Source organism: Canis lupus, chromosome 21 (genome assembly GCF_048164855.1).
Source record: "Canis lupus baileyi chromosome 21, mCanLup2.hap1, whole genome shotgun sequence".
NCBI classification, from domain to species: domain Eukaryota; kingdom Metazoa; phylum Chordata; class Mammalia; order Carnivora; family Canidae; genus Canis; species Canis lupus.
The window spans coordinates 27,665,136-27,688,402 of NC_132858.1; the positions used below are offsets into that span (position 1 = coordinate 27,665,136).

General features: G+C 41.5%; 1 protein-coding gene across 7 annotated transcripts in view; it reads right to left on the reverse strand.

The window, feature by feature from the left end:
• Nucleotides 1–23,267, reverse strand: part of LRRC4C (leucine rich repeat containing 4C) — a 1,168,116-nt gene that overhangs the window by 176,157 nt on the left and 968,692 nt on the right. For all 7 annotated transcript variants that reach the window (XR_012014048.1, XM_072791171.1, XM_072791173.1 and 4 more), the window contains one exon: nucleotides 14,245–14,343. The gene's annotated coding sequence lies outside the window, so the exon portion shown is untranslated. The remainder of the gene's footprint in view (nucleotides 1–14,244; nucleotides 14,344–23,267) is intronic.

The following is a 23,267-nucleotide window of genomic DNA, read 5'->3' on the forward strand; positions in this document are numbered from 1 at the left end:
GACAGAAGTGCTAATGCGGTAAGAGTGAGACCTGGAAGCCACTGTACAGCATTGATAAGGCGTAAAGGTGGGGATTTGAGAAGGACGCAGGCTGTTCCTTTAGCAGCCATTCTGTCCTCACCCTTAGGTGGGGCTTAACTGAATGACCACACATGTGCAGTCTTCTTTAAATTTGTCAAAGCCAACCAACCAACCAAACAAACAAACAAAAAAACAAAAAAACAAAAAAAAAAGAGGAAGAATTTCTGTTTCTAATTTCTAGCCATACATCTATAATATGGGTAAAAGCTTGGGCACTTGAGTTCAACGCTTGGGGTTTGAGTATTGGGTCGGCTACTTCCTCGGGGTATGACCTTGGGTAAATCATTAGGCCTCCCCAAGCCTCAAAGACCTCATCTACCAGTGGTCATATGTACTCTACACAGTTAGGAAGATTAAATCAAAATAATGTACGTGAGTCGTTAGCCCAGTTGCTGGCATCTATCGGGTACTCATTCCAAACTGGGGGCGCATCCCACCATTTGTAAATACCCCAAGCCTTCAGGGACCACTGGTTCTCTTCTCTTCCATGCGCTGTTACCTGGCTATCTCTTAATAAAGCAGCCAGTGTCTCAAAGAGACTAGAATCTCACTCCATGCTGTTGGGCAAACTCTTCCGTGATACCTCCACATACCTCCTTCAGCCAGGATGCCTGGGGAGAGGTTAAAGTAACTTTCACCTACACAGATACATAGCAAAATAACTGTTAAAGCTGATTTTGGAAGCATCATTAAAGAAAAATGTCGTTTTGTCCTTATCTTCCCTATAAAGATTTAGTCATTGTATCCTCCAAAAGGTCACATTTTCCTTCTCTGTAAGTTTCTAAAGAAATCGTAAAATGTGGTGTGACCTTGCACTAATTGCTTTACCTTTCCGCATCTCAGTTTGTCTGTTTCAAGAGAGAAGAGTAACTCCTAACGTGGCAGCTGCCCACTTCATGGTAGTGAGGTGAAAATTAGTTCATTATGCTCAAAACCGGAGTCACCTTTACAACCCCCCCGCCCCCAGCACGTACCAACACGTTCATTGGCTCATCAGGCTCTCTGGTTCTCTGTGGGGAACATTTATTTCTGCATGCATTCCTTCCTCTACAGCCACATGCTTTCTCTCCAATTCAGACTCTGAACACCTGCCCTAGTCCCAGGCCAACTTAGAGCCCTGGGCCCCTCCTACCCCGCTCACGGGGCGCTCACACTTGTCGCTGAAAGCACAAGCTGTCATTCAAAGCAGCAAGGAACATTTATTGAGCACTTACTATGTGCCAGGCGCTGTGCTTTAGTACATCACCTGCATTGTCATTTAACTGTCGTGCCCATGATTGTCCTGCCCATATTCTAGAGCATCTCATGAGTTACTTAAATATATTCACATTCCTCATGCCCTATAATGTGGCCCTATTCTTGTTAGGCCATTTACCATTTAATGATCTCAGACAAGATTTGTGTTCTAAAACAAAACAAAACAAAACAAAACAAACAAAAAAACCCATTCAATTTCCTCATCTGGTAACATGAGAAAAATAATACTACAACTTCGTGAGGTTATCGCAGAGTTTCTTATCGGTGGCCCAGTTGGCATTTTGGGTCATATAAGTCTTTTGTTTTGGGGCATGGTCTGTGCTTTGTAGGATATTTAGCAGCATCCCTGGCCTCTACCCACTAGATGGCAGTATCACCTTCCCCTCTCCCTCCCCCATTTGCCTCCCACCCCCATTTAGATGAAAATATCTGCAGACATTGTCTAATCATCATCCCCTCACAACAAACATGTTGAAAACTACTAGGATAGTTGGGATGAATAAACTAGACACCTTTAGATGCTGGACATAAACTGTTCCTTTCAGTCTCTTAGTTTTGGGGACCTTCTTATACCTTCTCATTCCCCGGTATCATCAGAGAATTTATGGCTCTGGAGATTAGTCCTAGGTTTCCTTGCTTTGCATGTCTCTCTACAGCAACATTCTCCTACCCTACCACTGCCTTGCAAATTCTTCCCTACTCTCCAGGATGCTTCTGTTATCAGAGTTTCCCCTGATTCTTCTCAACCGAATGATCTCTCTCCCTCTAGATACTTTTATCATCATTTTGGCATCCCAATCATGACCTTTACCCGCTGCCAGACTGTATAGTTATTGGTGTAATCGTATCACCCCTCCTGTGGGGGCCGAAAACTCCCAGAGAATGAGATTCTTTGTTTTCTGTCTTTTTGAGCCACCGTAGATGTGAGCACAGTTTTGGGCATATAGTGGTCGCTCGTTAAGTGATGTTTATTAAGTTGAATTTAAGACATAGAAGAAATAAGTGACTTATATAAAGGCAACGAAAGTAGACTAGAACAGTTTCGAGAATAAAAAATTAACAACGAATCCAGATCCTTGTTGAAATAATCAGGTAATTGAGCCAATGGAGGTTTACTGTTTAAATAATTCATACAACTGTCTTAGTTCTCTGCTTCTCTTTGCACATGTAGGAACAGCTGAGAAAGAATTATAGTTGTCATTTGAAAACTATTAAGTGATTTGCCTACTGATGGAATTCTATTCTTCTGCTAGAAACAGAATTTATCAAATAAAGGAGGTGCAAACAAATCTACGCTATTGCTTTATTAATCAGGAGGGAGGGGCAAGGAGGCAACTGCCAGTGTGGAATGATGTAAGTTACAAGTAAAATTCGACTTTTCCCCACCTTGTGTCTTAATAAAAAAAGCAACCCCTCGCTCCCACACATATTTGTTTGCTATGGGAGATGAAATTCCCTGATCTCCCAGAATGTGAAATCTAGATAAGCTGATACACAACCACTGTTCCATGATGCAGTTGTGACACAGGAGAAAAGACACTGATCTTCAAGTTGGGAAACAAGGTTTAAAGACTCAACTTTAAAAAATAAATAAAAAAAATAAAAAATAAAAATAATAAATAAATAAATAAATAAATAAATAAATAAATAAATACTCAACATTACCACCTAATCCCATTGTGACTGTGTTGAACGCAATTGGCCCTCCGAAGAAGTCCACATCCTAATCCCCAGAACCTGTGGAATTGTTACTATATGTGGCATATGGGACCTTGCGGGTGTGAATGAGTCCAGATTTGGAGATGAGGAAAATATCCTGGATTACCTAGGTGGGTTCAATATAATCGCAAGGATCCTTGGAAGAGGGAGGCAGGAGGGTCCGAGTTACAGAGAGAGCAGTGTGAAGATCCCACACCACTGGCTCTGAAGATGTGTGAAGACGGAGGAAAGGATCACAAGCCAAGGTTTCTGGAACTGGGAGAAGCCAAGGAAACAGACTCTCCCCCACAGCCTCCAAAAGAAAGGCAACTCTGCCAACACCTTGATTTGTATCCCCTCCAGAACCATTAGATTATATATTTGTGTTGTTTTGAGCCACTGAGCTTGTGGTAATTTGTTACAGCAGCTATAGAAAACTATGACAGTGAAGTTGAATAATCTCCATTCCAAATTCCTGAGATTTAGGTGATATCTATGTAACCAGATTGTTTGGATGATATAAAAATGGGAAAGTAGTAGACATCGGTTACTTTAGACTTTTTGCTATGTTTTAGCTATTCCTTCCATATAGTGCCTCAATTTATCTTCTCCAGACATAACCCTCAGACACTCAGGACTGACCATCTAATATGGTTATTCACTGAGGAATGGCTTGAGCAATCAGTCAGCACATTTGGTTGTGAGACAGCACGTAACAAGGCAGGCCAGCCACAAACCTTTTTACAAGGACAGTAGGGAAGGAGCCACCCATCATCCCCCAAGATTGCCAAAGTAATGTAAGCCTGCAGTGGTTTGGAGATTTCTGCATAGGAGAGACTGCCTGAGGAAAAAGTGAGCAGTGAGAAGAGTAGGACTAGGACATTAGTGGTGATAGATTCCACATACTAGCTATTAAGCATCTAGATTTTTCCATGCCTGAGGCTACTCTCTTCTGAGATTTTTTTTGTGTGTGTGTGTGGTTATATGAGACAATAAAGTGTGTGTGTGTTCCTGTGTGTGTATCTATATGTCTAATAGTTAAGCTCAATTTTATTTACTCAAAACAGAAAAAAAAAATCTATGTGAAACTGTGTGGCAAAGAATATGCTATAAATACATAAAATCAAATTATTTTTTTCTCTATGAAGTATAAATGCTGATGGTAGACAATTCAGATAATACTGACAAAGTATATTAGCCAAAATATAAATCATCTCAAATTCCACAGCTGGAGATAATCATTGTTAAAATAGAAGTGTTTTTTTTTTTTTTTTCTGTTACTTGACCATGAATACAAAGTATCATAAGTAAGAGAATTTGGGGTGATTTTCTAGAGTGTGAGGCATCTAAACTTGACTTTGAAGGAAAATTGGGATTTTGATAGGCAAAGATTATGAGAAAGTAATAAATATTCTTACATGCACACATATATATGTATGTATATATATATATGAATTTTGACAAAGATAATTCAGTAAAGGAAGGATAGTCTTTTCAGCAAGAAGTGCTGGGACAATTAGATGTCCATATGCAAAGCTGTGAACTTTGGTCCATACCACATGTCAAATATAAACGTTAACTCAAATGGATCATAGACCTAACTGTAAAATGTGAAATTATAAAACTTATAGAAGAAAACATAGGAGAGAAAGCTCTATGATCTTGGGTTTGGGGAAGGTCTTTCTGGTATGATACCAAACACATAATTCATAAAAGAAAAGAAATAATAAATTAGACTTCATCAAAATTAAAAGCTTCAACTCTGGGACAGACATTGTTAAGATGAAGAAGAGACACGCTCCCGACTGGAAGAAAATATTTGCAAACCCCGTATCTCATAAAAGACTTATAAGCAGCATATACAAAGGGCTCATAATACCTAATAGTAAGAATGCAGACAACCCATACTAGAAAGATGGTAAATAAATTATAAGCCATATAGATGGCAAATAAGCACATTGAAAGATGTTCAACACCATTAGTGATTAGCGGAAGGCACGTTGTAACCACCATACCCCCACACACCTACTAGAAGGACTAAGAGCAAAAAGTGTTGGTAAGTGATGGTGGGAATGTGAAATGTCACAGCCAGTTTAAAAAAAAAAAGAGTTTGGCTTACCGTATGATTCAGCCATTCTACTCCCAGGCATTTATGCCAAAAAAAAGTGGGGGGGATATGTCCCTACAAAGATTTGTACACCAGTATTCGTAGTATTTCTTTCTGCAACAGCTAAAAGCTGGAAAAAATCCAAATGTCACACCAATCCCCGAATAAGAGAGAACTGTGGCATGTTCATGTACGGAATACTATACAGCAATGAAAACAAATAAACTTGTAGGCACACGACAACAGGGAAGTCGGAGAATACTTATGCTGGGTCAAAGAATCTGAACAACCAAAAAAGACTGTTTATGGTTTGACTCCCTTGATCTAAAACTCCATGAAATGAAAACGAATCTGTAAGCATCAGAAAAGGATGAGCAGTGGCTTGGGACCAAGTGGAGGGAGGAGCATCAGGTCGTAAGGGGGATGTGGGAACATGAGGAGGCATTTGGGGACGATGCATATGTTTATTATCCAGATCATATTGATTATCTTGATTGTGCGATAGTTTCATGATGCTGCAGATGTCAAAATTTATGAAATCGTACACTTTAAGGAGTCCTGTGTATTGTGTACCAATCGTACCTCACTGATGGGGAGAAATGAAAGGGAAAGAAGAAAACACCCAAATACGTGTGAGGGAGAAACCTGGGTGCAGTCTCTACAACCATGTGTCCAGATCACAGAGACCAAAGGGTAGAGGAAGGCTGTCAGTAGGATGTGAACGGGGACGTCGCTAAGAGGACAGGATTCTGAAGCTAGACGTCCTAAATTCAAGTCCTAACTCTGTCATGTACTAACTGTGGGGCCCTGGAAGATCCACTTTCTCTCTGAGTTTGTTCGTTTCAAAGAATGGGAATAAACATGGGAGCGGCCTTAGAATGTGATTTTGAGGGTTCAGTAGATAATGCAAAGTCATCTCATGAATAAAGAAAATCTTTAGGAAGAGGAGATTCAAAATTAACATACGCAAAAATATTTGCCACATGCAGACATGACATGGTTATAATAATTTTTAAAAATATCTTTATTTATCCATGAGAGACACAGAGAAGCAGAGACACGGGCAGAGGGAGAAGCAGGCTCCATGCAGGGACCCTGATGGGGGACTCGATCCTGGGACCTGGGGTCACGCCCTGGGCCAAAGGCAGATGCTCATCCGTTGGGCCACCCAGGTGTCCCTGGTTATAATAATTTTGACTATTCCCATGATTACGATTTGCCTAAAAGTTGTATTGAGATGTAACCCACGTGCCCCGCAATTCACTCACCGGAACACCTAAATCAGTGGTTCTCAGTCTACTCACACCTGGGCAACCGCCCCACCTCTCAGCGGAGAACATTCCATCGCCTGCATGACCCCACTAGTGGCCATTCCCCATCCTTGGTGTCTGGCTGCCCTCTCTGGGCGTCGTGCTTTCCAGGTGTGCCCATGTCACAGGACGGACCAGGGTCACTCCTGCCTATCACTGAATGACCCTCCAGCCTGTGGGTCCGCCACACGCCACTCCGGCTATTACGACTGCTTTGTCTGCAGAAGACGGAGAAGAAAGGAGCAGAGCTGTGACCCTAGTGGCTGGGCAGCGACTCTGAAGTGGCGGGGAAAGACGCGCGACCAGATGGGAGAGGGCAGTGACAAAGGGGCTGGGAAGGTCATGGGCGCGTGTCACGGCCTCCCGTGCTCCCCAGAGCTGGCCCCACGCGAGCTCCAAGGGAAAACCAAGGCCTCCTTCGCTCCAGACCCAGGTGACCGAGCTGGAGTCACTAATGCCCTTGGCAGGGGCCACTCAGGCGCATCCCTAAGTCATCAGTTCCCTCCAAACTCCCGTCACCCGCCCCTCACCCTCCAGCCCTGGCTTTGCCTTACGGAAGACCACGTGTGAGGATCCCACGGTAATGAAGGTAGAAAGACTTAATTACCTGGAACATTTTTTTTTTTTTTTAAGGGCAAGAAATGCTTCCAGACTACATGTGCGAGAGGCCCCCGAGGTGGTGCCTGGCGACCCGTAGCTCCATGGAGATCGCCGGGTGCCTGGAGATTAACAGGGAGAGAAAGCACACACGGCGGGGGGCTAAGGCCACTCGGGGCCCTGGCAGCTGGGGCTCTACCCTGGTCACCTGGAGCCGGAGCACACGCTCCCCATGCGACCGGTTGGTGGCCACGGCCCATCCACTCACTGTGGAAGCAAAGCCAGCCGTGCACGGGAGCGCAGCAGGCCCCAGGCCCGGGATCTTCGTGTCAGGTTCGTAGTGAGACCATAAAGAGGTGCTGCCGATAAAAACCTGGGTGACGTGCACAGAACGTGTCCTGTGCACCAGACAAGGTGCGGCGTTCCGGGCCGGGGCCCTCCCTTTCCCAAGACAAAGTCGCTTTTGCAAAGTCTGAAAAGTAATTTGCAAAGCAGGGGCTTTACCCCTGTTTGCTGTATGGGCCAAGCCTCCACAGAGGGTTTGGGTTTGCGTTTGTTCATTAGAAGGAAGGGGTGATAATTCCACGTCGTGTCCTGCACGGAGGCTCTAGGTTCCCAAGGGAGGCCCTGCAGGCACTGTTTAGGCTCTAGGATGATTCTGCTTCTCGGCCACTTGGAAACGTGCATCAGTCCCGATACTGGCTCCCTACCCGGGTGTCTCACCTGCACGGTCTCCTGATTCCAGCTCTACTCCTTCAGGTCCTCTGCGAAGCCACCTGCGCCAACACAGAACATGTCTCCACGTCCTGTGCCACGACCCTTTACTCGGGCATTTTCTTTTCCCCCCCAAAAAAACTTTCCAAAACTCAACTCGTCCATGAAATCTTCCGCGACCGAGGTGGAAGCCACCCAGACAGCCTGTCGATGTCTTCAGTGTGATTGATGTCAGCCTCCTGCGGCGACAAGCCAGCACGTGCCCACGTGGGCAGGCCTATGCCTCTTTAGGTTAATGTGCATCTGTTCTGCTCAGCCCCACCAGGTACCGTCAGGGCACTAAGATCCCGGGGTCCATCCCTCCCGCCCTGCACGGGAGGGAGGACACGGTCATGCACCCGGGCCACCCCGGGCTCAGCTCCCTGGGGTGATGTGCATGCTCCATAAGTATTTGCTGAATGAGGGAGGGAGCGCTCAGTGATGACAGTGACAACCTGGAAGGCACCTCTCTCCACGCACACGGGGAAAAGCCGATCACGTACAAACAGAGCTGCAAATAGCCTGCCTTCTTGGGTATTTTATTTTATTATTTTATTTTTATTATTATTTTTTTCGGGTATTTTATTTTTAAGCATTCTCCCCTGAAATGCGCTGTGGAATGGCTGCGACGGAGCAGGGCATTTTCATTTCACCCCTGTTTTTCCACGTGGGGGCCACCATGTACAGGAGAGAGCAGAACTTAAGAGTGTGATCCCCCCGCCGTGGGGGGCAACACGGCCCCAGGACGCCAGTGTGTCCCGAGCTCTCTGCCTCCTCGAGCTGTGGAGCCCGCCCCCCTCTTGCTCTTGACCATGATGGTGCAGGACAAGGACGCTACAGGAGAGCCATGGCCTGCTAATTCCCGAACCACCCTCTCCTGTTGTGAAAAGATCAGAAAAGTCAACCTTCTGGGTCTCGGGGACCCCTTGCCCCGTTACATGTGATGTCAGCCCAATGGCTACTGTTCCTTTGAACGACGGTCATCATAATGTGTTCCCTCCTCCGGACTCGGAAGGGCTCCAGGGATTACGGCTGGGGCCCATGACCCCGATGCGAATCCCTCACCCTTCTCCTTTCTATTCGAGTGACCCCGGGTGACCCTGGGCAGGTTATTGAACTTCTCCTTATCTCTGAAGGAAGGTAGAGGGGGTGCTGGGAGGGTCCACTGAGATCATTCCCACAAGGAGAAGGAGGCCTACGTCCAGCCACCTGCACAGGAGGCCCTTCCTCCATGACTTTCCCTTTCTTTCTTTCTTTCTTTCTTTCTTTCTTTCTTTCTTTCTTTCTTTCATTCATTTATTTATGAGAGGCAGAGACCCAGGCAGAGGGAGAAGCAGGCTACATGCAGGGAGCCCGATGTGGGACTCGACCCCAGGTCCCCAGGATCAAGCCCTGGGCCGAAGGCAGGTGCTAAACCGCTGGGCCACCCAGGAATCCCCCCTCCGTGACTCTCTCTGCCATTTTTACCACGATGGTAACATAAGCGCCCTGGGCTAAAGAGACTCTCCTGGAACAAAACCTCTTTGAGGGATTCCCAACCTTTCATGGCATCAACATCCAGGATCCATGCAAGAATGCTAAGAGGAAAGCAACTTCCAGGGAACCTGAAGCCAGTGGGCTACTCCTGTTTTAGCCTCGGGTGCCAAGGACTCACTCTTCACCTCCAGGGTATGAAGCGGTGGTGGTTCCAGGATCCCAGGGCAAGGGGCAGGGTCAACAACCTGGATGAATCAGGAGGGGACGTAGCCTTAAGGGTATTTACTTGAGCAATTAGCTGCTTCCAGAGATTTGACCTTGGTTCTACAAGGCTGAAGCAGCGCCTTGGCACCCTCCCGGAACCCTTCCTACTGGACTTCACAGGGTTGCAGAATTGTGAGCCTGGTACTGCCGTCCCTCCACCAATCATGCACACCCTTCTCTGAGCCTCAAACACCTAGCACCCCCGGGGTAATCTAAGATTTACTTCATTGCTGAGCAGCATGTGCATTGTGTGCGTAAAATTGCTTTTCACCTTCCAACCATCTTCAAAGTCTCTGTTTAGTCCCTGGCCCTAGGAATGGTATTTTACATTCTTTTTGTGTAGTCCTACTTCTAAATGATCAACTGGTCTAGTTTATATTAGTTTTGGGGCCTCTTCCCCTTGCTTTTTAGCATATTGCTAGAGGGCGTAGACCTTAAAACAACAGGTAAGAGATGGTCACTGTTATAAACCAGGAGAATAGGAGTCATAGCTCAGCCCCATTCCCAGAGTTGGCCCGCAGATCCACTTCCTGCTCAGGCCTCCGTCTGGTGTGAAAACTATATGGATTATAAAAAGAAGGTACAAGTACATGACGTTTCATGGAGGCAAAGTGTCATTCTTTGAAAATCTTTTCCCTTCTTTTGCAATTTATTTTATTTTCTAAGCTTGTTTTACACGCCTATTGGTCTCTTCTTTAGAAAAATAGAATATATAAAGAGAATAAGCCATAATCTCATAACTCAGATATTTTTCTGTGCATATGAATGCATAATATATAAGTTGTCAGTACCAGACATAATTTCCTATGATCAGGTTTTTTAGATTAATAATACATCATGAACATATTTCCATGTCTGTACCCTCAGAGCAATGGTATTGTCACTAATGACTGTGTGGTGTTTTATTTTATCATTAGGCCATATTACAGGTCCTTTACTGTCAGATATATAGGTTGTTCCTGATATTTGCAATGCCCCCGTGATTGTGCACGTACACATCCGTTTGTCCACTGATTTCTTTAAGATAAATCGTAGAAAAGGAAATGTGAGGTCAGAGGCAGCCTGACTTTTAAAGGCTTTTGGTAACATGCCATATTGGTCTCTGCAAGGGTTACACCAAGTTACTCTCTCGTTAGCACTTTATAAAAATGTTCTTTCTTTATACTCTTGCCACTCCTGGGTGTTTTAATTCTGTTTTTAATTTAAAGGCCAAGGAGGAGGCATCTCGGAGGGCTTGAGCTCTCCCTCAGTAGGGCTACATTAGATTTATGGGGTGAAGATTTGTTAGCCAGGGCCAGAGTCATGGGAATGCGGGCCTGTTTTTTTCTATTACCATGAAATCTATGAATCAGATCAAATAACTATTTCAGTCACTACCAATACAGCCACATTTCAGAGACAATCCAAACTGGAAAAAGCTATATACTTTTCATCAGAAAATTCCCATGGATGTGATAATAGCAAATACCCTTTTAGTTCTCTTAAGATTGAGGCAATGATATTGTTTCACTTGAAATTACGTATCTCATTTTAGACTGTGGGGAATCTAATTTATAGATATGTTTCCAGGAATAAGCAGAACTCCATTTGTTCCTAAATAAAAATATCAATCATAAAGGAACAGTCACTGCAACTTAACCACAAGATGTCAACTCTTTGTATATGAATCACAGACCTGATGGGGCTATTTGAAACTTTACTTGTTACAATCTGTTGCTCTGTCCATTTAACCACCTTACAGAAGACAATAATTCTCAGTCCTTCTATTAACGAGGAGAAGTCAGAAATAAACTTAAGTGCTGATGGGGCCAGTTCAGAGTAAGATAAAAATTCCAAGTGGGACAACAATCTATATGCCAGTGTTTATACACAATGGAAGGCAAGGAGCTGTGATAATTAGTCAAAGGAGTAGTTCTATTTTCTGATCTCCCCAAAGATTTTAATATTTGCATTTGTTCCTTTCTGGAACAGGAAACTCTACTGACCTACGACCACTTTTTTTTTTTTTTCTTCCCTCTTTAAAGGTCTTTGTTTCGTGAAGGACTTAGAGGTTTGGCTCCCCTAGGGGCATCTCAGTCTTTTTATTTCCTTACTTTCCTCTTCTCTCTTTCAACATAATATTTTTGTTTGTTTTTCTGGGGGACTGGTCGCTTTACTGAATGAGCTTTACTTCCCCCCAGGATCTAATTATAGCTAGGTATCTGGACTGGCATCACAGCAGAAGGAAGAAGCCACGGCTCCAAATTCTAGGATTGAAAACAGATTACACACTTGCCCCATTTCTATCCATTTCATACCTCACTGACAACAAGAGACACGCCAAACAAATTCCTCAATATGTGCATTTGTGGTTGTACTTTCTGATTTTGAAATCTGTAGCAGGCACTAAAATGTCTTTGGGCTGTTCTACGTGTCCCTTCTTGAGGTCACCTTCTCAATGACTAAATTTTCTTTCGCATTCCTCTTGTATGGTTTCATTAGTTCAAGCGCGGTTTTAGATACCCATTGTCAAGATTACAACACTAAACTGTTTTTGGTTGCTTGCTTGGATAGATGTAGCTAGAAGAATATTTTAAACCAAAAGGGATCCCATTCCACCCTTGAATGGGATGGGTTTAAGAAACCAGGCTCCTCTTTTAAATATCTGAAGTCCACATTCCCAGTAGGAGCAGAGGTCTCATAACAAGAGATAGTCCCTTCCTTTCAAAGTGAGCACAAGATAGGATCAGGACCTTTATAGATTTGATCTTACTTTTGAGCTTACATAATAACTTACAGAAGCACAAGTTTTGAGTGTCAAACTGAATAGTCCCTCGACATTCTTTAAGGATATATCCAAGAGACCTTTGCTCATAATCACTTAAAAAAATGATTTATTCATGCATTTTAGAGAGGTGGGGGACAGGGATGGTAGAGGGAGAGAAAGAGAGAGAGAGAATCTCAAACAGACTTCCCACTGAGCATGGAGCCCAACTCAGGGCTCAATTCCATGACCTCAAGGCCACAACCAGACCTGAAACCAAGAGTCAGATGCCCAACCTACTGAGCCACCCAGGAGCCCCATTAATAATCAACCTTCTAATTGTCAATGTAGTCCATACATTTCTGGAGATTACTCATGTAAATAGGTGAAATATCATCTTATGTCATGAGGTGGTATTAAATAATATGAAATATTATTTGTATCAAATAATATCACATATCAAATAATATCAGACTCCTTCTTCGTGATGATATCTTATCTCATTTTTGATGATTCATTCTTTCCTTTGATATGTATTCATGGTGTATGGGTAAATCCAGATGACTGTCCTCCATTTTGGGAGACAAAGTTGTCCTAATCCATTATATTTTTCTTTTGCGAATCCTTAGCTAGTAAATGTCGGGGGAGGGGATGTCACCAAAATCGGACCAAGTGAAATGACCAAAATTAAAGCAAACGTTTTCTTGCATGATCTAGACCCTCAACTAAAGAAACATAAATATAAAAGAATAGCATTCCATCTTTCTAGAGGCATCATCCAGATGAAAATATTAACTGGACCTTGCTATCAAGATTGTCTATATAGATGGTTGGCTTTGGTCATAGTTCTGCACCAGGTACATTATTTTATTCTTATATTCATGCTTATGATTCTTTTCCAGTCATTTCAATGAATTCCCCTCCCTTGGCTTTATTTTTACCAACACATAAATCTAAGTAACATTGATGATTTATTAAAGTATAATTACATATTCCCACTGTGGCAAGAATACTGAGGAGTTACCTAAGCTCACATGCTCTCTAGATAAACTGTTCCCTCCATATCTTCTTTACAGAATAATTTAAGAGTATGCCTGAAAAATAAAAAAAAAATTATCTAGTGGGCTTTGCTTTAGTAGTTAAAACCATAAATGTCAACAGTCTACCATAGAGTTTTCTGCTTTAGGACAATACAGACGATATGCCCCTTGAGATTCTGGAAAGACATGACTCCTAATAGACAGTTGGTAGCAGTTTGCCTTTATTCTGGTTAGCCAGATAAATTGTGGTGCTGTGGTCGCCCCCTCACCCAGGAGAAATTATCTTACTGTGCTACTAGGTAAAGAAAATCCTGATGCAACCCCTAACTGGCCCTTCTTTTTTTTGCAGGTCACTCCTATTTCACTCCTATACAGTGGGATGAGGGGAGAATATTGATTCCCTATTTCTAATTATTTTTCATCTGAAGAAAACTGCACCATAGTATTTCTCCTGGCCTCTTTTTACTCCATGTACTGTCTCCTCTCCTTGGTCATTAGAGTTGTTTATTTAATTCGTGAACTCAGGAGCATGACTTTGTCAGTTTTAGTTTAACTCATTCCCTTCACTCCTAACTTTACAGCAGGCTGCTGACAGGTGCATTTGAGTCTGCTATTCCATGCTGGAATTTTATGGTCAGGCTGTCATGTCAGGGGACCCTGTATTGGTCCCCTGTGTGCACCCTGCCATGGGCCTGGTTGGGTGAATCAGATTATCTAAGTCTGGGGTTTAATGGTGGGAAGCCTACTCTAGCCATACCCTGCAACAGCATCCTTAGATACTACCTGCATTATTAATTAAAGTGGCATCCACCTTGCCATTTGCCTATTCCTTAGACTGATTAAACCTCACTTTGTTCTGAACTTGGGCAGCTAGAATGGAAACTCCAGGAGAAGAGGTTAATAGTGTTTGGAGCTTACCTTATCAAAATTTCTCCAACCGTTCCTGATCTTCCTGAGAAAAACCCAAAGAATTTAACGAAGCGTTCTGGATTTCAGCAGATGATGTTTATTTTACACCTGGAGTAAGACAACACAAATAACATATTTTTAGATCATATTATATGAATGAGAACAAATTTAGGGTAGACATTCCTGCCTGCCAACTTCATCCAATAAAATGAATTGATGTAATATTCATCTTTCTAACAAAAATACATAGAGACATCACACACATATATCTAGGTGAATATGTGGGTCTATATGTAATATATATGTCTATAACACATATGTATTATATGTATTTAGTTGCCTACACACAACACACAATATATATACACATATAACACATATATGTGATATAAGATATATGTGTGTATATATATAACATATATACATATAACACACACATATATGCATATATACATATATTTAGTGTATCTATTCTAGATTTGCTAATCTTTCTTTTGCCAATGTTCATTGCATTGATTATTGAAATGTGCCATATGTGTTTCACTGGAAAAGGTATTTGTCTATAAATATCATTTTGAACATACACTTGAGGGACTTCTTGTTCTTACCTAATCCTCTGTCATGACTTCAAAACTATACAGATAATTATCACTCTGTTTCAAATCTAACAGCCAAACAGACATAGAAAACTATAAAACAGCCACTATAATTTATAGGTTTCTCAGGTTGGGATAGCAACAAGAAAATAAGTCATTACAGGCACTGTATTGAGAATCGGAACGGATCCACTTAATAACCTTGCCATAATTAGCCAGGCAATTTGGGCAAGTGTTCAAACCTCACTGGGTCTTATTCTCTCCATATAAAAAATTAAAGACTTTGTACAAAGTTGCTCCTGGGGCCCTTCCATCTTTCAAATTTTGTGATAATTTTTCTTCTCAAGACGTGATGTGATATAGGTAGAATGGTTAGGAAGAATTTGCAGTAGCAAACCTATCATGCTTAGAAAAAGCCTGAATTTTTATAAATTTATCATATTTACCTAATTACTCATTTCAATCTCTGCTGAACAATTAGTTACTTATAATTAAATGATAGTAAGGTGACTGTAGTCAATTAATTTCAGGATCACCTATTGATTTAAAAAAATCAATTGTGTATGTTATGGAACTAAGTAAAATCTGATTTTTAACTCACAGGATTCATGGTACTTTGGCATCCGATGACCAGTAGTCTGGTTATCTATCTATCTATCTATCTATCTATCTATCTATCTATCTATCATCTTATTATCTATCTATCTATCATCTATCATCATCATCTAGTTCTCTATCTTTCTATTTATCTATTTTTCTGCTATCCTAATGTTAAGGGAAAGAACCTGTAATTTTGAAGAAACTGAGAAAGCTGTGGGCAACCTGTAAGCCAGCTTACAGAATTTGACATTATATCATGACTCCCTCCCCATCCTCCCCCTTTCAGGTATCTCCCAAGGGGGAAAGATGTTTCTGAGTGAAACATTCATACCTAATTGGTGTTCCATATGTCATTGTCTTGCAAAAACAAAACAATTCCTAAAATTGGAAATTGAGTAGTAGCTGAAATTACTACTTACAAGGATAATTTAAAAACTAACACAAGAGATTTGTTGTTGTTGTTGGAATAATGGAGACTCACTTAAAGCTCTATCATGCTTCTGATATTGGGATAAACTACCTACATCATTTTACGAAGTAAGCCTCCTAATAACCCTATGAAAATGTTGAATTATGACCCTTATTTTATAGGTAAAGAAACCGAGGCATGAGTCAATTTCTCAGAAAGAGGCACTAGGTGGCAGAGCCAGCAGGTGTGTGTGACCCCAGAGCAATCCTCCTTCTCACTATCCCATATATCCTGATACTATAAAGCTTGTTGGCTACACCTAGGCCAGTACATATTCCGTTTCAATAGGTTCTCCGAGGCCCATATGTATGCGAGCCTCTGAATGCACTGGTTCATATACTTTTGATATAAGAAGGCCTTGTCTGATTTGGCTCTAGGACTATGATTTTTGTATTTCATTTCTATGATCAGGGGAACAAAATGCTGCTTTTCCCATCTTCGTAGCCTGAGTTTTCTGCCTCATATTTAGCATGTTTCAAAGAAATGTGTCGATGCTTACTTTGTACCCATGTTTGTACAGAGAACAGAGCCGGGGGGGGGGGGGGGGCTGCCTGCAGAGGCAGAGGCATTGGGTGTAAAAAGCACTGTGGTGGGTGGCTGTGAAGAGGAGAACCGGCCAGAGGGTTTGTTGTTTAGAACAACGTGAGTCATATGACACAGATTCATAGAATGTGGGGCTGGAAGAGGCTTCACTAACCAATTAGTTCACATTTCACAGTGTTTAGTTGAAAGAAGTAAGATACGAGGTATTCATGAACCAGCAAGCAGATTTCTGGAGATCACCCATCCACCCCGCTTCTCAATAGTATAATCGAATCCTCAATTGTACATTATAGGCATCTCTTAGAAACAGAAATTCACTGTTCAAGGCTTGTCTGTGTCAGTCACATTGTGTGGCTGAAGACCTAGAGAGCTTGGTGGTGATGAGAAAGACCATGGGGTCAGACCAGCTTGAGTCTTAGGGCAAGCAGTGTCCCTTTCTGCTTCTGGAACTTTGGGAAGGCTTAATATTTCCATGGGACAGTTTCCTCATCTGTAAAACAGGGTGATGAGAGTAGCCCCCTTCTCTGTGCTGCTTTGGGGATTACATGAGGACTTTATTTATTTATTTGAGAGAGAGAGAGAGAGAGAGCACAAGCAGAGGAAGCAGTGGAGGGGGAGAGAGAGAGAGAGAGAGAGAGAGAGAGAGCAAGTTAAGCAGACATCCCACTGAGCGGGAAGCCAGACTCAGGGTCCCACCTCACAACCCTGAGATCATGACCTGAGCCAAACCAGGAGTCAGATGCTCAACCCACTGAACCATCCAGGTGCCCCTACATGGGAATTTTCATAAAAGACTTTGCATCAAGGTCCAGCTCAGAGTAAGCAAGCACGTGCAAAATTTCCAGTTATCATCCACATCATCATTATCAACATCACCATAATCTCTTTTATGAGAGCCTAACATAATGAGACATTCTCTGAAAATTGTGTTTTACTTTTAGGTAAGGAAATATAAATCCCAATGAAAGGAGAGTCTGGCTGAAAACTAACAAAACAGAATGTAGTCACCAGCATGGTCATAGAGACTTTCAGGTTCTCCTCAGTGACATGGGAAAGACACCAATCTCTGTACATATTTGAAATAATATGTGTAATACTGTGAAAGAAGAGATTGAGGAATTGATCTTTTTTGCTTGGGACTGTCCAAATCAATTCTACCCAAACACAGAGGTTCTCCTAGCTTCTCATAGCTAGAACATGTAACTAAAACAAATGATTCTACACAATGAAAAGAGAGAGAAAAATAGAAAGCCTCACTTTTTTTCTTCATCATAATTGATGTGAAGGGATGTCCATTTGGATTCTGCTGTTCGAAAGCTCAGTTATGCAATATTCGTACAAAAATAGTTCCAAATCAATACAACATGTTTTAAATTTACATTAACATTTAAATTAATGAGAAGCTTAATGTGAATTATGGAGCTTTAGATGTTTAGGACTATGTCCCTTCTTGCCAACTTGGAACGGGGTCTATTGACTCACCTTCTCAGTCTCATAAACAGCTTCCAGACTTTGTGTATTTTCAGTGCCAGAGGATTTTCAGGCTGGTGAAAGATGCCATATTGACATCACCAGGGAATGAAGTTGGCCCTGTTCACTAAAGATGTAAAATGCTTCCAGCAACTGCACACACCTTCCCTGAAGGGCAGTTTGCCATAGATGACTGTCGGGCCTGGGAATGCGCTGGGATCGAAGCTTACTGCCCCCTTTCCCTTAATTAATCTTACCCAACCAATATTTCTAGAACACCTACTATGGACACAGAACTGTGCTGAAACAACCGATTCTATTTCAAGGAACTCCTCATGTATGGAAGGATAGTCTCACGGATAAACGATTATAGAATCACATCGCACGTTCTGTAATGATAGAAGGTACATTTTGGGTGCAGTCCGAGGCACCCTAATAAGACTGGAGGAGAACCAAGAACAGCTTCTGAAGAAATGAGGCTTGAAAGGCAAGTAGGCATTAGTCAATCAAAGAAGAGCAGAAATCTCACCGCTCAGAGGGGAGAGCCTATACGGGAGACTGACACCTCTGCTTAACTAAGCAAGAAGTTCTGAAAGACGGTATGAGAGGGGGCCTCAGGGGTGTGTGTGCACGTGTGTGTACACGTGGTGGTAAACGAGAGTGGGTATATAACAAATTAACAGGCATAGTTAGATGATTAGGCGGGGATGAGTTTAGAGAGCTCTCATATGCCAGGTTAAGGATTTGGGCCCCGTCCTTAAAATGATGCAGATGCAGAGTTGTGATGTGGTTTTGTCTGTATTCACAATCCTTACGTAGATAGAAGTTTCAGGTCCACAGCAGGATTGAGCAGGAAGTAAGGAGAAAGACACCTCCTATCCCCAACCAAACAAAACCTTTCCTACCATGGACATCCCTCACCACCGTGGTACATTTGTTCAAATTAAGGAAGCGATGCTGACACATGGTCATCACCCAAGGTCCACAGCTCACATGAGCATCCACTCTTGGTGTCGTACAGTCTGTGAGTTTTGACAAGCGTATGATGACATAGATCTACCATTGCAGATTCAAACCGAGTAGGTCTGTTGCCCTAAAATTTTTCTGCACTCTACCATTATTCATCCCTCCGTGCCCCCCAGCCCCTGGCAACCACTAGTCTTTTCATTGCGTCTATAGTTTTGCCTTTTCCAAAATGTTATGTAATTGGAACCATAGAGTATATAACCTGTTTTTAGATTGGCTTCTTTCACTTAAAATATGCATTTAAGTCTCTTCTATAGCTTTTTATGGCTTGACAGCTTATCTCTCTTTAGTGCTAATATTTCATTGTCTGGATTTATCACAATTTGTTCATCCATTCATTTACTGAAGGACATCATGATTGCTCTCAAGTTTGGGCACTTATGAATAAGTCTGCTACAAACATCTGTGTGTGTAGGTGTCTGTATGGATGTTCAGTTTTCAGCTCCTTTAGGTATATACCAGCTAGTGCAACTGCTGGATCACATGATACAAAGATGTTTAGTTTTGTAAGAAATCACCAAACTGTCTCCCAAAGTTGGCTGTACCATTGTGCATTCCTACTGGCAATAAGGGAGGGTCTCTCCTGGTCCTTGCCAGCATCTGTGTTGACAGTGTTTTCAGTTTTGGCCATTCTAGTGGGTATGTGGTGGTATCTCTTTGTTATTTTAATTTGCATATCCCTGATGACATACGATGAGGAACATTTTTTCATATGTTTATTTGCCATCTGTATATCTTCTTTGATGAGGTGTCTGTGCAGATCTTTGCCTTATGTTTAATGGGGTTGTTTGTTTTCTTCCTGTGAGTTTTGAAAGTTTTTTGTGTGTTACGTAGATTATGTATATTAGCACATTATCAGATGTATTTTTTGCAGTTTGTGACCTGTCCTCTCATTGTCTCAACGGTGTCTCTCATAGAGCTGAATTTTTTAATTTTAATGAAGTTCATTTATTGATTATTTCACTCATGGGTCAGGTCTCCGGTGCTTTGTGTAAAAAAGTCATTGCCATACCCATTGTCACCGAGGATTTATCATATGCTATCTTCTGGGAGTTTTATAGTTTTACACTTTACATTGAGGACTATGATACATTTGGGGCTAATTTTTGCTTTTGTTGGGTGTGAGGTCTGTGTCTAGATTTCCATTTGTTCCAGAACCATTTATTGAAAAGACTATTTTTTTCCCCATTGTACTGCCTTTCCCCCCTTTGTCAAAGATGACTTGACTATGTTTATGTGGGTCTATATCTGAGCTCCCTATTCTGTTACAATGATCCATTTGTTTATTCTTTCAGTAATGTGATACAGTTTTGATTACCATAGCGTACAGTAAGTCTTGAAATTGCGTAGTGTCCATTCCTTGACTTTGTTTTTCTCTTTCAATATTGTGTTGGATATTCTGGCTGTTTGGCCTTTTCACACTGGTTTTAGACTCATTTGTCAATATCCAAACTGGCTGGGAGTTTTCTTGGAATTGCATTGAACCTATGATCCAGTTGGGAAGAACTGACATCTTGACAATATTGAGTCTTCCTTTCATTAAGATGGAATATCTGCCCTTTATTCAGTTCTTCTTTAACAACTTTCATCAGAATTTTGTAGTTTTCTTCATATAGATTTTACACCTACTTTGTTAGATTTATACATAAGTTTTTAATTTTTTGTGGTTGTAATATAAATAGTTGTATGTCATTAATTACAAATTCCATTTTTTCATTGCCGGTGTAAGGGAAAAATATTGACTTTTGTGTATTAGCCTTTTATCTTGAGACCTTGCTATAATCATTTATTAGTTCTGGGAGTTTTTTGGTTGAATCTTTCAGACTTTCTAATAGATGATCAAGCCATCTGCAGAGAAAGTTTTATTTATTTCTTCTCAATCAGTATAGCTTTCATTTCTTTTTCTTGTCTTAGTGAATTATTTAGAATTCTGATTTAAGAAATATTACTTTAGCAACATTGTAGAGAATAGATGAAATGTGAGCTGTTCTTTCTTCAAAATGTTGTCAGATGTTAAAGTACGCCCTGGCAAACCTCTGACGGCTTCTTATGATACCAGATGCAAGAAACAGGTGGTGGAGAATGTCAGAGAATCAGGAATTCCAGGACTCATGGCTTTCCTTTTGACAGTGGAGTGATATGGGTCAAAGAAAGAAACATAATTAGCAATCGTGTACCTGTGTTCTACTACCCTCATTCATTTTTGCAAAAATACACTTATTGAGCACCAACTAGGTAACAGGAAAAGTATGAGATCCTGTGGTGGAGTGATAAACAAAACAGCATGATGCCTGCCCTCAAGAAATTAACATTTTGGTGAGAGATGAGAAAGAACAATGAAGTAAATAAAAAAAATATTTAAAGATTATGGTTAAACCTATTGAGGAATAAATAGGATGTTGTGACAATAATTAGCATGGGGTTTGGGGTTAGTCAGTGTTGCTTGAATTGTAAAGAGGGTGAACTCTGGACAGGGACTCACTAGATTGGAATCTCAGCTCTGCCATTTCCCATTATGTTATGGTGGCAAGATCCTGTGTCCCAACTTCCTCATCTGTTTAATTGAGGATAAAAATTCTACTTCATGGGGTTGTTGTGAGGATTAGATGAGATAACAAATGTACAGTAAGTAGCCTAGTACAATGACACATAGGAGTCCTCAAAATTATTAGCTTCTATTATAGTTGTAGTTACTATCATTACTCTGTGTTTACTATTACTATTCTTTGGATAGCTTGGTAGGGAAAGCCCTCTTCCAAAAGGTGAAATTTGGGCTTTGGCCTAAAGAATGAGAAGAAGCTAACCATGTGAAGAGCTTTAGGAAGGGTATTTACATAATTTTCTAGATAGAGTCAGCAACAAGAGCAAAATTCCTGAAATAACGTTAAAATTTCTCCAACTTACTGAGACTATTTCGGGGTGGATAGAATGATATTATGTAAGTTCCAGCTGCTTAGGCTTTGACTCCAGGAGGAGGGGATCACTTGTCTCAATCAAGAACCCATAATCCAGAGGTCATCTGCTAAAATTATGGAAGAAAAGTCACATTCCAGAGATAGTCACCAAGACTTTAGTCTGTTGATCAACACCAGGTGATTCAATATAAAAACTACTAAGAGGTATTAGTTGGCAAATAAATATCTTGATACTTGGCATTATGAATAATATAAATTAGGCTTCTTTTTGAAAAATTAAAGGTATTTATGATATGTGGAATTGACCTACGTATTGTTGAAATATTCCTCACACTTATTTCAGCACAGTTTAAGAATCTAGTGGGGCATGAAGCTTCTATCTTTAGGTTACAGAAGATACCCTGGGCTTGATCCATAAATGGTTTCCTGTCCAGGCATGAGTTAGAATAACATTTCATTGGCTGATCCTACTTTAAATGTATACTAATCCTGCCTCTGGAATGCTCCCTGCTAATCACATTCAGAGCACCTGAAAGAACAAAAAAATATATATATAACTTTTTTTACCCTCTTAGAAGGTTATTGTTAAAACTGTTTTGTGCTCACCCACTAATACAAACATGTATGCCTAATAAATATCTGTGGATTTGGCAAAATTGAATCAGTGGTTTTGTTTTACTATAACCTAGTACTGAGGGTATAGCTAACCTTTACCTAACTCAGGCTTCTTTGCTTATCTTCGCCTATCTATTACAAATTCTCGTGCCTATGTGTGGAGCAGGACCAACTCAGCTTAGATTGATTTGTAACACTTTCCATGTCCAAGGAGCAAACAGGAAACTGTGGCATCTTGAGTGTGATAAGAAAGATACTGTGAGATATCGGTATCAGAGAGGTAGGCAAGAAACAAAGGATGCAGGGACTTGTTGCTCCTGGTAACAGTTTTGAATTTAATTCTCAGTGTAAATGGGGGTTCTCAAAGATAGAAGAAGATAGTGCCGCTGATCTGCTTTGCATTTTTAATAGATGATATAAACCAATGTGTAGAAGATGGAATGCAAGGGTTGAGGGCAGGGAGAAAAGTTGAAGAATATGGCATAAATCTAGGCAGGAGCGATGAAGGCTCACATCCAGGGATAGAAATGGATATGAAAAATGTGGAAGGACTTTGAGATGTATTTTGGAAGAAATCCCTTTAAGATTTGCTCCTGGACTGGAAGTGAAAAATGTAACATGGTAAGACTCCTAGGTTTGGGGCAACGGTTGTAATATCTTCAGTTCTGAATGTGGCTGCTGGAGAAGGTCGGTGTTGGAGGGCTGAGGTTCAGTCTTACAGCGAAGCGGTGCCTCCCACAATGGCAGAGGAAATCTGGAGATTTCCTCACGGATTCATGCAGAAAGTTGTTGATTCCC